This window comes from Pinus tabuliformis, chromosome X (assembly GCF_031772625.1).
Source record: "Pinus tabuliformis cultivar Carrire ecotype Pingquan chromosome X, CPIR1, whole genome shotgun sequence".
NCBI lineage: Eukaryota > Viridiplantae > Streptophyta > Pinopsida > Pinales > Pinaceae > Pinus > Pinus tabuliformis.
In genome coordinates this window covers 1,494,107,598-1,494,123,715 of record NC_142308.1, presented here as the reverse complement: position 1 = coordinate 1,494,123,715, position 16,118 = coordinate 1,494,107,598, and the positions used below count along the sequence as shown (strand labels likewise).

At 37.6% G+C, this 16,118-nt stretch overlaps 1 pseudogene; it reads left to right on the top strand.

Moving 5' to 3' along the window:
* The first annotated feature begins 14,357 nt into the window (after positions 1–14,357).
* On the top strand, positions 14,358–15,650 carry LOC149145676 (nematode resistance protein-like HSPRO2 pseudogene; annotated as a pseudogene).
* Positions 15,651–16,118: the final 468 nt, after the last annotated feature.

Here is a 16,118-nt window from a genome sequence, read left to right as displayed (position 1 = left end):
ATTAAATAGCACATGGAAACTGAGATTAAAGGAGGAGGAATTCTCTAACTGGCTGAGTAACTGCAATAGATTCTGCTTATTCTTTGATGGCGCATCTAAGTCGAATCCGGGTCTGGCCGGTGCAGGGGGCCTTATTTGTAATGCAAACGGAGACTGCATCCTTCATTATGAATGGGGACTAGGGGAGAACTCCAACAACAGAGCTGAAGGACTAGCCCTGTTCCAGGGTCTCACCCAATTAATCAAACTTGGGATAAAGAAGGCAGTGGTGTTCGGGGATTCCTCAATAATTATTCGGCTTATGGCACACCGACAGAGTACACCAAATATTCTCCTCCAACAGATAAATCAACGAAATCAAATCCTTCACGCGACAATGGAAGAGGTTAGATATTATCACATCCTGCGTAGTTTGAACAAGGAAGCAGATAAGCATGCCAGCAAAGCATGCGAAAGGCCCATTGGCAGTCTGAGCTGTAATTCCAGCGTGACACTCCAACCGTTACCATGATCCTCACATATCTAGTCAACAACAGGCGACCTCCAGCAGACAGAATCAGTGAGAAAGATCAAGGAACCCGTGCCGGCGACAGAATAGGACATGAGGGTAGGATTTTGCCCAGATTTGCAATCAGGAATTCGCCTAAAAGCATGAGAAGCCACAAGCCTTCAGGTGAGAATTGTCCTTTCAGATCGAACCCCCATGCTATGCGAGATTTGCAGCTGATCACTCTGTGGATATGCAATAATCTCATGATGCTCAGTTTGACATCTCCCCGCCCTCGAAGCGCGCAGTTAAATTCTATTTATACATCAGAGAATAGATTTCTTCAATGTGTTAAGCAAAGTTGTCCGTGTAAGCATTGGCACCGCTGTAGTTTGCTTAGTACTCAAAAGAATCGGTCATCCATTAAGTTTGCTCGAGTTACAGTAGCTGCCTGCTATAATCGACTTAGTGCCCAAAAGACTCGAGTTTCAGTAGCAGAGACTTCAAACAGGAAATCGCCTGAGACAAATATGGACCGATCAGAAGACTGCCTTCATTGTGCAGACCTTCAAGCAGAATTTGAGGAGTTAAGGGCGCAGCAGCGCATCATGGAGGACCAGGTCAGGAGTTTGGAGGCAAGAATGGAAGACCAGTATAGGATACTGAATGAGAAATACAGGGCAGAAATTAATCTTTTTTTGCACAGAGTGTCCTCTCTCCATGAGCAGTTCAGAAACTTGGCGAATCGCTGCAGTCATGCAGAAGAATCGATTGCAATCCTACAGTACATGATGGAAAAAAAGAATAAGGATGCCCCCAGCTCCTCCAGTGCAAAACAGATGGAGCCAGACCCAAATCCGGAAGAGTCCACGGCTAGACAGATCAGTCATATTGAAATAGATTAAATATGTTGTGTAGCTGTAAATTTTGGTCTTTGCAATATGTTAGGATTTACAGTAGTTTAGGAAGCTTTAGAGGCAGAACTACTAGAACAAGGATCAAGGAAGGGACCCATTTTGTAATTCCTCTGATCCAAGATATCCAGAAAGTATTGTATGTATGGAGATCTGACTCCCTTTTTCAGCTCATAATATAGCAACCGAAATTTGTCTAAAAAAAAAAAAAAGTTATGTAGACAGTGAAAATGTTGTTATAATGACAGTTACATATTCTTACATGTCAGGTGGTTAGGTTGGTACTTACCCATCCTAACTAATTTCCTTAGAGATTTATTTTCAGGAAAAAGATCAAGAGGGTAATTTTTTGTACTTGAGATCGGAATAAGAGAAAAAGAGGGAAGTACTAAGAGGAGAACACCATGCTGAAATGTCAGACGGGTTCCTAGAGCTAAGTCTGGTTAGGACTAGATAGTTGTGACAAAAAAAAAAACTGTAGACTTGAGAGGAAAATCCTGCATGTGAGAAGTAGCTTGGGGGGAGACAAACTGATTAGTCGGTCTTGCGGTTGGGAGGAAAAACAACAAGCAAATTAAGGTTTGGTTACAGATTAAAAACTGGAAGTTAGCGCAAACTTAGATAAGTAAAATCTCGTGTTGTATAGGTAGAAGGTCTACTATATGGTACTAGGAATTAATTTGCCTAATTTTCTTGACGAGCGGTTTCTCTAGAAATAGAAGGGGTAGTTCTCATTACCTTGTATTAAAAAAAAAGAAAAAAAGAAAAAGCGGTACTACTGAATTTCGAAGTAGGAAAATTGATATAAGAAGTTTACTCTTTATTTAAAAGAAGAAAAATAAACCAATCTACCATTAATTCACACAAAACAAGGGAAGAAATACCCGGCACACAAACATTATTTTCAGGTAGAGTATCTGAATTACGAAACTGGAACAGAACATAGAAGAAATCTTGTATTATACTTGAACTAGTTAAAAGAAAGGAACCAGTGAAACAATCCTTCTGGAAGTATAAATTATAGATACAAGAAAGAAAAGAAAAATGAGTCATGTGACATTTAAACATTCTTGTTACGCATGTCCAGACTCATAATTTATATGTGAATGCGAGTTATAAGTAGAACAGACCCTTAACCCTTGTTATGAGGATTAAACATAAGCTTTATACCAAACAATAATTACACTGTGAGTTCATCCTGTAAAATTCAATAACACTTAAACAAAAATTTTATACTGTTCCAAGAAGGTTGGCCACATAGAAAAAAAAGGCGTGCCTCCTCAACAAACGCAATAACCCTGTATGAGGTCGTTACCAAGAAAGGCGAGAACCAAGGCCGGGCCAACGTTTTAGCCGCCAACCAAAGGTTTTCATTCAGAACATATTACAACCATAAAAGTCTAGGCTAACTCGAAAACCAACGAGCTCTTAATATAAAACTAGCGAGCTCTTAATACAGAGAAACTCCTACAGCTAGAGGATAAGTCTAAATATCACATTCCAGGTCGAGCTAGCAGTTTCTCTAGCAAAAGAATTTCATTTCCATGAAACCAAAACCCTATTATGCAAAAACCTAGATGAAATACAGTTGGGCGAAAACTCAATACCCAGTAGTTGGGCTTGGCCATTCTCTTGCACACTCTGTTAGCTGAGCAGAGGGCTTAAGCTCTAACATTTCGCTCCAAATCTTGAACGATAACGAAACTCTCCAGATTTCCTGGGCAAGAATAGCATGGGGTTATACTCTACAATTTTTTAAAAGGAAAAATTATCAAATAAGTTACAAAAACTACTGCACTGAGCATAAACATTACTTGGACAAGGATATGTATGAAAACCCTCCTCGTAGCAGGGAATCGAACAGAAATGTTGAAGAAATTGTGTGAAATCAATCCGCCTAGAAAGGTCGTAGGACAATGAAAAGCCTAAGAACCATGAAAATTATGCCAAAGAAGATACCAAAGGAAATTTATGTGGAGTTTACCTGTGCAAATGGGATAGCACCTTGCCGGATGTAGAATGACTGAACTAGGAAGGAGGAAATGCGATGACATTGAAGCGATGACAAATGCATTGAACCGAGAGATTACCCACCACTGTCCGATGCAACTCAACGCCAGGCAACCATGGATGAGGAGCTGCTCCCAAGGTTGAAGGACCAGCTGTATAACATCCGAAGACTCCAGAGATACATTACCACCAAGCCTAGGGTCGTCGTAATGCCCAATAGGAGTTAATGCAACAATCAATTAATCGCACCATGGAGTATAAATGACTTGAGTACAGTAGATACGACAATGTTTAATGGTGTGAAATTCAAGTTATAATTTATTAACAGTTGGATGTATACATATAGAAAATTCGAATACTTAAAAGTGTGACTTAGTTTGGATGGATTACGCCATGGTTATTTAATGTCATAAGATTACTGCCAATTAATATGTCTCGTAAGAATATTTGTTACCGATAGTAATATTTGTTTTACTATCATAATTTCTCAGTCAATTTTAAATTATTATTTTTATCATGACACATGGGTGTGTGACATGTGGTATCAGAGCACTCAGGTTACAAAGTTGAGACCTTTGGAAAAATAAGTGAATAACAACATTTGTGATGTGCACAGAGAAGGAAAAGCAACCAGCATGAGGAGGATCCACACAGATCTGTAACAAGAACAGGACCAACATCTTTTCAAGAAGCCAATCCTGAGGTATGGGTACAGTTGGGTGAAGAGCCACGCAATACTAATATTGCAATGTTAGAAATTGTACAAGAATTGAAGGAGCAGGAAAAGATCATGAAGAGTCTATCTGATAGACAAAACCTACGACAACCAATTCCCAGTCTTGAGCACGGAAACATGACTGGCGAACAAGATTTTTCGAACCGAGAATGTAGAAACAAAAGGCGATGAAGAGAATCAGGGGGAAGAATTTGATAATGTATTAGGACACAAAACACATAAAAGATAGAAAATAGAACTACAAGGAGAATTTCGGAAAATAAAACCTCCCCTCTTTGATGGTGAACAGGAAGAGGCAACTGAAGCTTGGCTCATCAATATGAATAAGTATTTTCAGCTGTATGAATACGACCATAACTTAAAGGCTCATTTGTCCATCTTTCAGCTACAAGGAAAAGCCACCCTGTGGTGGGAGGAAGTAAAAACGGTACGTGGAGTAAATGAGCAGAGCATAACTTGGGAAAAATTTCAAAAGTATTTTAAGGAGAAATATTTAATTGAAATATTTTATGATGAAAAGGCAAAAGAGTTTCACGATCTTCGATTGGGTTAGTTGTCTATGGATGAGTTCATAGCAAAATTTACGTCCTTTCTTCAGTATGTTCCTTACATATGGGAAGAAAAAGCGAAAGTGCAGCGATTTATCAGCAGTTTGTCGTTGTTCATGAAAGAGCGTCTCGAGTTTGATAACCCGAAAACCATGGATGAAGTTATACGAAAGGCTCGAATATGCTATCAACAAAACAGGCAAAAGGGAGATGTGGGAAAGAGATGGGCTGACAAAAAGGGGATTAAGTTTACCTCTAACAACAAGGGAAATAAGGCCATAGTCAACAAGGGACCCCATAAAGGACAAGCAAACAGGAATATGAACAGAAATCAGCCTAGATTCAAACTTCCAAGTGAGTCCAAAACAAATGAGCAGTCGAGTAGAACTGAAGTGGAAGTAGCAGCTAGACCTCCAATATAGTGTTGGGGATGTGGAGGACCACATTATGTCAAAAATTGTCCATACCACAAGGGAACTGATCAGGTTGCACATATTCAAGAAGCATCAACTGTGGGAGAAGTGGCAAGAAGTATTCCTAAAATCAATGTTGCCCTTGAAGACCATCAGGCAGAATACCAACCAACCATGATAGAATTTGAAGGTAAAGTCTTCGATCGAACTATATCTATTTTAATTGATCTAGGAGCTACTTTGAGTTATATTAGTCCCAAAGTAGTAGAACAATGTTGTTTGCAAGTTGTTAAGTTTAAGAATCCTTGGTTAGTACAACTAGCCACGAGAGCAAAAAGAAGGGTGTTAGCCAAAGTTAGCAACTACCCCCTAAAGTTAGCAGGTCAGTCTATTATGACAAACTTGAATGTGATACCCCTAGGATTGTATGATATCCTAATAGGCATGGACTGGTTGGAAAAACACTTGTTCCTCATTAATTGTAAAACCAAAACCATTAACTATATGGATGAAGAGGGAAAGAGGCAGGAAATTCAGGGCATACTAAGACAACTGGAATTAAGACCTATAACAACCTCTCAATTAACAAAATGTATCAGAAAATGCTACCAAATTTATGCAATACAGGTAGGATATGCTAATTCAAAGGAGAAATCTGTTTCTTTAAAATATATACCTGTGGTGCAAAATTTTCCGGATGTGTTTCCTGAAGAAATCTCGAGACTTCCTCCAAGGAGGGATATAGATTTCACCATTGAGTTGATTCCGAGAGATGCCCCGATATCCCGAGCCCCTTATTGCATGAGCATACCGGAGTTAACAGAATTAAAAATGCAGCTACAAGAACTGCTTGATATCTGCCAAAGTGTATCACCTTGGGGGTCTTCGGTGCTTTCTGTTAAGAAGAAGGATGGAATCTTGCGAATGTGCATGGATTACCGTCAATTAAATAAATTGACTATCAAGAATAAATACCCTTTACCTCGTATAGATGAGTTATTTGATCAAGTGAAAGGTGTGACTATGTTCTCAAAGATCAACCTTCATTCTGGTTACCATCAAATTAGGATAAAGGAAGAAGACATATCAAAAACAACATTTAGAACTCGTTATGGGCACTATGAGTTTGTTGTGCTGCCCTTTGGACTAACTAATGCTCCCGTGACCTTCATGTGCCTCATGAACAATATATTCCATCAGTATCTGGATAAGTTTGTGTTGATTTTTATTGATGACATACTAATTTATTCTCAGAATATAGAAGAACATAAAGAACATCTCCGTATTGTTTTGTAGGTTTTAGGAGAACATCAATTGTACACCATGTACAACAAGTGCGATTTCTTTGAAGAACAAATCCAGTGTTTAGTACATGTCATTACCAAGGAGGGAATTGTAGTGGATCCAGAGAAAATAAAAACTATAATGGAGTGGCCAGTACCAAAAGATGTGGTTGATATTAGATCATTTATGGGTCTAGCTGGATACTACAAGCGGTTTGTTGAAGGTTTCTCTAGGGTGGCATACCCCATTACCTCTCTACAAAAGAAAGGAAAAACTTTCAAGTGGACCATGGATTGTCAAAGAAGTTTTGAACAACTTAAGCATTTACTCACCACCGTGCCCATTTTGAGCATCGCTGACTCGAACAAAGATTATGTGGTTTGTACAGATGCCAAGAAGGAAGGTGTAGGTGGCGTACTAATGCAGGAGGGAAAAGTTATTACCTATGAGTCTAGGAATCTTAAGGAGCACGCACAAAAATATTCAGCCTATGACGTAGAGTTAAACACAATTATTCATGGATTAAAGATGTGGCGACATTACTTGATGGGTAAGAAATTTCTATTAATGATTGATCATCGTATTTTAACTAACTATTTTAAGCAGCCCACTTTAAATGCTAAGCAAGCTCGCTGGGTCGACTTCTTAAGTGAATTTTGATTTTGAAATCAAGCACTTGAAAGGAAAGGAGAATCGAGTCGTGGATGCCTTAAGTGGGAAGGTAAACTGTATATATGAGGTCTCTTGCAGTGAATCATGAACTACATTTAATGAGCAGATTAGAGAGGCATCAATCCAGGATCGGGAATATAAATTTTTATGACAACAAGCTAAAATTTTAAACAACAATGAACAACAGTTGGGTTATGAGGTAAATCAAGAAGGTACATTGATTTATAGAGGGAAAATATATGTACCTAATAAAAAAAATATTAAAAATTTAATTTTAGATGAATATCATAAAATTTTGTATGCAGGCCACCCCGGTTACCAGAAATTAATTACTGCACTTAAGAATGAATTTTTCTAGCCTGGTATGAAGAAAGAAGTAGCTGAGTATTTGGCTCGTTGTCTGGAATGCCAGCAAGTGAAAGCAGAACACCGTCATCCAGCTAGATTACTCTACCCATTGCCTATTCCATAATGGAAGTGGGAAACCATTTCCATCGATTTTATCACGGGACTACCTAAGTCTAAAAATCAGAACGACTCAATCATGGTGGTAGTAGATAAGCTAAGAAAATATGCTCACTTCATACTAGTGCAGTCAACCTACAAGGTTGTACAAATTGCTAACATATTTATGCAAAACATTTTTAGATTACATGGAATACCTAAGACTATAATTTCTGACTGTGATGTAAAATTTACATAAGCTTTCTGGAAGGCCTTATTTGGAGGCTTAGGCACACAACTGCACTTCAGCACTGCTTACCATCCTCAAACAGATGGATAAACCAAGCGAGTAAATCAAATAGTTGAAGATATGCTGCGAACTTACGTAATGCATCAACCATCTAAATGGGAGGATTACATACATTTGATAGAGTTCGCTTACAACAACGGTTACCATACATCTCTATAGATGAGTTCGTTTGAAGTATTATATGGATGTAAGTGCAAGACACCCTTGAGTTGGGGCGGCCCAGAGGATAAATTGATGCTAGGACCAGACATGTTAAAAGAAATGGAGGAAATGGTTAAAATAATACGTCTAATTTAAAGGTTGCTCGGGACCGACAAAAGAATTTCGTTGATCAGAAAAGAAGTTTACGGGAATTTCAAGTTGGAGGTCATGTTTATGTTCGTGTGCGAGCTAAAAAGAGTACATTGCAATGGAGCGGCTGTGCTAAGTTAGCACCCCGATTCTGTGGTCCTTTCCAAATCCTGGCTTGAATTGGGCCGGTGGCTTACCAGCTTGCCTTACCTAGCCATATTCATGTGCATAATGTCTTTCATGTTTCTGTATTAAAAAAATACATTTATGATCCTAACCATATAATCAATTGGCAGGATATACATGTAACTTAGAAGATTTGTTTAAGAACAAGATATATTATGAATAAGATGTAAGACTGAACACTAAAGGAAATGACTAACTAAAATAAGTTTTCTCTCTATTGTGTATAGGTCGAACCGAAAGGCGAGTTCTTGGTCGAACCCCTAGGTATACTTGATTAGAGAGAAGTAATGCTATGAAGACGAGTTATCACCCAAGTTAAAGTGCAATGGCAGCACTTTGGGCCAAAGGAGGCCACCTGGGAAGATGAACAGTTTATGAGGAAGACTTTTCCAAAACTATTTCTCATAGAGAAACATTGGGATGATGTTTAATTTTTTTTTGGGGGGGGAAGATGTGATGTCCCCAGTTATTGTAAATATTTAAATTACTGTAGCTAAACAAACTAAATACTACCATAAGTTTATATAATTATTATTGTGATTAAGTTATGCAGACAGTGAAAATGTTGTTATAATGACAGTTACATATTCTTACATGTCAGGTGGTTAGGTTGGTACTTACCCATCCTAACTAATTTCCTTGGAGATTTATTCTTAGGAAAAAGATCAAGAGGGTAATTTTTTGTACCTGAGATCGGAATAAGAGGAAAAGAGGGAAGCACTAAGAGGAGAACATCGTGCTGAAATGTCAGACGAGTTCCTAGAACTAAGTTTGGTTAGGACCAAATAGTTGCAACCAAAAAAAAATTGTAGTCTTAAGAGGAAAATCCTGCATGTGAGAAGTAGCTTGGGGGGAGACAAGTTGATTAGCCGGTCTTGCGGTTGGGAGGAAAAGCAGCAAACAAATTAAGGTCAGGTTACAGATTAAAAACTGGAAGTTATTGCAAACTCAGATAAGTAAAATCTCGTGTTGTATAGGTAGAAGGTCTACTATATTGTACTAGGAATTAATTTGTCTAATTTTCTTGACGAGCAGTTGCTCTAGAAATAGAAGGGGTAGTTCTCATTACCCTGTATAAATAGCATATATGCAATTCTATGTATCCTGAATTAAAAAAATAACTATCTGAATTTCGAAGTAGGAAAATTGATATAAGAAGTTTATTCTTTATTTAAAAGAAGAAAAATAAACCAATCTATCATTAGTTCACATAGAATAAGGGAAGAAATACCCGGTGCACAAACATTGTTTTCAGGTAGAGTATCTGAATTACGAAACTAGAACAGAACATAGAAGAAATCTTGTATTATACTTGAACTAGTTAAAAGAAAGAAACCAGTGAAACAATCCTTCTGGAATTATAAATTACAGATACAATAAAGAAAAGAAAAACAAGTCAGGTGACATTTAAACAATCTTGTTACGCATGTCCGGACTCCTAAATTTATATGCGAATGCGAGTTATAAGTAGAATAGACCCTTAATCCCTGTTATGAGGATTAAACATAAGATTTATACCAAACAATAATTACACCGAAAGTTCATCCTGGAAAATTCAATAACACTTAAACAAGAATTATATATTGTTCCAAGAAGGCTGGCCACATAGAAATCAAAGGCGTGCCTCCTCAACAAAAGCAGTAACCCTGTATGAGGTTGTTATCAAGAAAGGCGAGAACTAAGTCTGGGCCAGGGTTTTAGCTGCCAACCAAGGGTTTTCATTCAAAACATATTACAACCACAAACGTCTAGGTTAACTTGAAAACCAATGAGCTCTTAATACATAGAAACTCTTACAACTAGAGTATAAGTCTAAATATCACATTCCAGGTCGAGCTAACAGTTTCTCCCACAAAGGAATTTCATTTCCATGAAACCAAAACCCTACTATGCAAAAACCCAGATGAAATACAGTTGGGCGAAAACTCAATACTCGGTAGTTGGGCTTGGCCATTCTCCGCCACACTCTATTAGCTGAGTGGACTTAAGCTCTAACATTTCGCTTCAAATCTTGAACAATAACTAAACCCTCCAGATTTATTGGGGAAGAATAACACAGGGTTATACTATGCAATTCTTTAAAAGGAAAAATAATCAAATAAGTTACAAAAACTATTGCACTGAGCATAAACATTACCTGGACAAGGATATGTATGAAAACCCTCCTCGTAGCAGGGAGTTGAACAGAAACGTTGGAGAAACTGTATGAAATCAATCCACTTAGAAAGGTTGTAGGACAATGAAAAGCCTAAGAACTGTGAAAATTATGCCAAACAAGATACCAGAGGAAATTTCTGTGGAGTTTACTTGTGCAAATGGGATAGTGCCTTGCCGGATGCACAATGACTAAACGAGGAAGGAGGAAATGCAACGACAAATGCATAGAATCGAGAGATTACCCGCCATCGTCCGATACAACTCAACGCCAGGCAATCGTGGATGAGGAGCTGCTCCTGAGGTCGAAGGACTAGCTGTATAGCTTTCGAAGACTCCGAAGATACATTATTGCCAAGCCTAGGGCTGTCGTGATGCCCAATAGGAGTTAATGCAGTAATCAATTAATCACACCATGGAGTATAAATGACTCGAGTACAGTGGATACGACAATGTTTAATGGTGTGAAAGTTAAGTTATAGTTTATTAACAGTTGGATATATACATATAGAAAATTCGAATACTTAAAAGTGTGACTTAGTTTGGATGGATTACGCCATGGTTATTTAATGTCATAAGATTACTGCCAATTAATATGTCTCATAAAAATATTTGTTACCGATAGTAATATTTGTTTTACTATCATAATTTCTCAATCAATTTTTTATTTTTATTTTTTATTTTTTTATTTTTTTAAATCATGACACATGGGTGTGTGACATTCTAAGAGGGGAGCAATATGCACTTCATAATAGTCTAATTAAGACTACTGCAAAGTAGGTGAAACATAAAAGATGTCGACCTTCTCCACTTCAAGGGCATATGTGTTTCATATGGCCTATGAAATCCTTAATTTCTCTCATGAGATCTCGACAGTTCCTATTTCCACCTCCATAACAAAGTTAATGCTATGTCCTTACACCCTCTGACAGCGGCAGACATCCTCCTTGACGTCATGGGGCCCTTCCATGTTCGACCATGCATCATAACATGCATACCTCTCTGGCGATTACAGGGCACGCAACTCCGGCGACTCTGCCGTCTGCCGTGCTCCTGCCCATCGACCCTGCCCGCCTCCACTTTGGCCTCCACTCTCGCGTATTGATGAGGCACATTCACCAAACTGAGGCACATTTACGGCATTTATGAATGGTACCAACCATCCTCCAGGCAATTCAAACTCCCGGCAATTCAAACTCCAAGACAATTCACGCATTGAATTCTGGCGAACAAAGGAGAGGTTACAACCATTGAACTCCGGCGAACAAAGAGGTTACAGAAGGTGATTCAGTGCATGCAGCGCTTCGAGGACGAAAGATTTCAAACGCTCTTTCGACCTCTGTCTTGCGCGTATACAGGTATTATCGTATACCCCTGCATACAACCATAATATAGAATTCATGAAACAGCTACTGAAAAACGTGGGGCTTTCCCCTTTGCGGTTCTGTGAAAAGGGTTGATACAATGAAAATTATATGTTCAGGGTGTTACAGGTACTCTTGTTTGCGGTTTTATGAATTCCTATCAGATGTATTTCAGATCCCATACAGTCGAACTTTGATAGTCATGAATATAAGCACTCTTGAGTTTAAGTTACAGCAAATTGATAGCCCAGCAAATTGTTTACATAAATATATAAAGACCACAAACAAGCACAACCAAAAGGTGGTAGCATACACACCTCTGCGTGTACAAACCAAAATGACGCTTTGTCGGTTCTTGCAAAAATCCAAATACTGTACATCATTATAATGACTATGGTGACTATCATTACCAAAATTAAAGACGTTACTGATGTGAAGCCAAGAATCTTGCGTTACCCCGTTTATGATCTCAATTGTAAATCCAAATATCTATATGCTATATATCATTACAAGTATTCTATTATTGATACCAAAATTTAAGAGGTAAAAGACGTCAATATTAGGATCAGGAATTGCCATTTGCCAAATTCAAGTCATTGATCAACAATGCCTTCAATAAGGCGTCAAAAGTTTCAGCCATTTTCTTCACTTCTCTGGTGACCTCTTTCTTCACTTCTCTGGTGACCTCAACCAACGTATCCATGATTTCCTTCATAATTGGCGTCGATGAAACTGGGGGCTTGATAGCGATTGAATTCCTATCAGATGTATACAGCTCAGAATTTCAATAACAGAGGCGCTTTTACTGAAAGTTTGAAACTATATGCAGTTGGCCATTGGTGATCGAAAATTGCTTTTCGCAAGGTTAGTGCACATCCTTTTCATGCCTCGAAGCCGTATTTTAAAAAGCCATATGCAACGCGACAAAGCCCTAGCATTTCCAATAGATTCCCAACGACATTTCATGTTTTATGAACTCTTCCCTGGTTAATGATCTGTAATTGATTTAGCACAGATTCCAAAACACGTTTCTATTGATTTAAAGATTTAAATATATTTTAAAGATTCAGAGATTACAACTCGATTTGCTCACTCCGCCAAACTGTCTCGTAAAAGATAGCAAATTTATTCTGGAGCAGTAATATATGGCCAAATTTAGATCGCAACTGGACTCACAGTTCCGAATAAATTTTATCTGACTCCTCAAGAATGTGGTGCCATGAAGAATCTTGTTCATCATTCTCACAAGCATCGGTCCTGGTCACGGTTAATTATAAGGAGTATTCCCAAGCCAAATGGCTCTGAAAATCTTATTTTGGTTGGAATTTGATTAATAAAAGGTTCAAGTTTCATTGGATTAGATGAATTTTAAAAAAATTAGGGTTTTGATGAAGTCAACGCTTAAATGCAGTAAGCAAGCATTTAAAGATTCTAAATAGATAGAAGTTTTTCCTCACTCAAATATTTTTATTAATTTATTTTTTCCAACCTGATAAAAAAAGATTTAAATTTTTGAATATAATTATAATTTTGTTAGGATTCAAATTTTTCTCCTAATGACTTGTTTTTCTCAAAAATCTGCTTTAGGATCGTAAAAATTTTCAATTAAATGTTTGGTTAATAAGTATTCGTGTTTCCTATATCCGCAAAATCTTACAGCAAATCATCTATCCTCATTTCATTCAATTTTATATTATACTAATGATCCTCATTTCATTCAATTTTATATTATACAAATGAATTATGAATACTGTAGGTATATTATACGCAGTGGAATCGGTAGATGAATCTGGTGTCATCTGTTTGGATGGAGAAATGGAAAACCATAGTAAAAAATCACAAAACAATTGCATAGTCTAATAAATGTGGAATATTGTTGTTAAGGAATTTGTTTAGTTATTAACACTGTGAGTATATATACACAGTGGGAACAGTAGATAAATTTGATCTAATAAGTATAAATGAAGAAATAAAGAAGTGAGGTACACATGGAAACAGCAGAAGGATCTGATGTCATAGGAAGAAATGGAGAAGTAAAGAAATGAGAGTTGACATTATTTACATTAAATATTAACACTTTAGATATTCAGACTAAAATCAGTTGATGAAAGCACTTACAGACTTTGTCCTTGCCGGATGTGCAACAGTAAGGTGCTCAGAATTTAAGTGCCAACAGACCAACCACCGTATATTTAGCTTATATCTATTCACTTTGTTAACTGGAAAAATATATATATATGTGTTGACATTATTTAACTCTTTTCATTATTTATGTGTTGAGTTTTTATCATCTACAGAAAAAGTTGAGTTGCAACAAATAGATATGTTTTCTGTCCAGTAACATATTATATACAACTTTTTAAATATATCATGGATTTAAGAACATTTTATTCTATTGCAGTTTTCAAAATTTTAGTGTTTAAAATGGATTTTAGTGTTTATTCTATTATTATGTTGTTCATTTTAGATTATGGTATATGGAGAGCATTAGTGTCTTTACTCTCCTGGTTATGTTCGCAGGGAAAAAATATGTCCTGTAAATAAATGGCATCCTATTTTGCCTTTATTGAAGAATCCATAGAGCCCTCCCCCATGGAGTGTGCGGGTTACGAGCAGTATGTGCATCTCCCCGAGCTCAGTGCCATGTGGAAATTCAAGGAATGGCCTGGTTGGTCTAGAGAGGGGTTGGTAAAGGCTGCCTTACAGTCATTGGAGATTACTTTTCGGTTTGTTTCGTCTGTCCTCTGTGACACAAGGACTTACATTGACAAAGAGGAATGGAAGAGAAGGCTTGAATCCTTAATTAGTTCCCAGATTGAGTTGATTTCAATGATTTGTGAAAATGACAAGCAGGTTCCCACTCTTCAGTTGTCAGTAAGTAGTGGTGTTCTCTCATGGAAATTTTTCCATGAGGTATGGCAGAGACCTGGTGCTTTACCTGTGGTTAGTAGAACAAGTGAAGAGAGCTTACTTCCTCGTTTGGGTACATGGAAAAGCGCTGAAGCTATGGTTTCTAGAATATGGCTTGCCATTGAAGGCCATATGCAGAGGACTCCCTTCACTTTAGGTCTGGGGGAACCAAATATGTCAGGTAAGCCTCTTCTTGAATATGATAGAATCTGCAAGCCAAGATATTTGCACTCTTTAAAACAACATAAACAGTTCCATAATCCAGAAGATGCCAAACTTTGCAATGTCCTCCAGATCTTTGAGGCCTGGGTATTTGTAGGCCAAGAATTGTTGCACAGAGTATATGAAAGAATAGATTCTGGGGATTTTGTAGGAGCATCCACAGACTGTTGGATGGTTGAAAGGATGTGGAACATGCTCACAGAAATTGTGAATTTGCTTCTAGTGATGGACCCAGATGATTTCCTTTGCCTTAAACACCAGTTGGCAATTAGCATCACTAGTACGCTTGCAGGCGCATATTGCCTTCGGTCTGCCCCCCTTAGAGACCTTACAAATGCATGCAAGGAACTAAGGCATCTGGTACCCAAAGTCATGGGTGTTGAGGTTGATCCAAAGGGTGGACCAAGGCTCCAGGAGGCACTTATGCATTTGTTTCATTCACATGGACTTCGCTCACATAACACTTCAGGTGCTTATCATGTTGCAACAATACATGTTCTGTTGGCCTTCCAGGCAATAGAAGCCGCAATGAAAAGGTTTTTCTTCTCATATCAGCAGCTGGTAGTAACAGCCATGGGTAGCATTAAAATGAAGGGTCCATCATATCTAGGTGCTTGTGATGCCCTGCGTCAGATATATTTTGAACCACCTTATTTCCCTAGTGTGGATGGTGCAAAGACATTTTTGGGTTACTATTGGCACTAGAAGTCTACAACTATGGTGGATGGTACACTGGAAGATCTACAGACAAATCAAGTTAAGTTTACAAGACAAAGAACAATGCGTTCAGTTTTTCAAAGTACTACCCCAAATTCATACATACACTTCTTACATTGACAGTTTTGAGTACTATACATAGAATTATATTGGATATAGGATTAGACTCATTTTTGTTCATCCCCATCAGTAGGACCAATCAAAAAAACAGTGCTAGAAATTTGGAAAAAAAAAAAAAATTTCCCTCTCCAACATGGATAGGATACTAAGGATTCATAGTGTGCAATTCCTCCTTCGTTAGTTAAATACTGTAAAAGATTGTCCAAAATTAAAAGGGTAATTATTAAATTTTACGAGTTGTTTCTTTTTTTAATTTTTTATTTCTTTACCTAAATTCTATGATGAGTTTAATGATATTTATATAATTCATTATAAATTTTAATATGAAATGTAGTT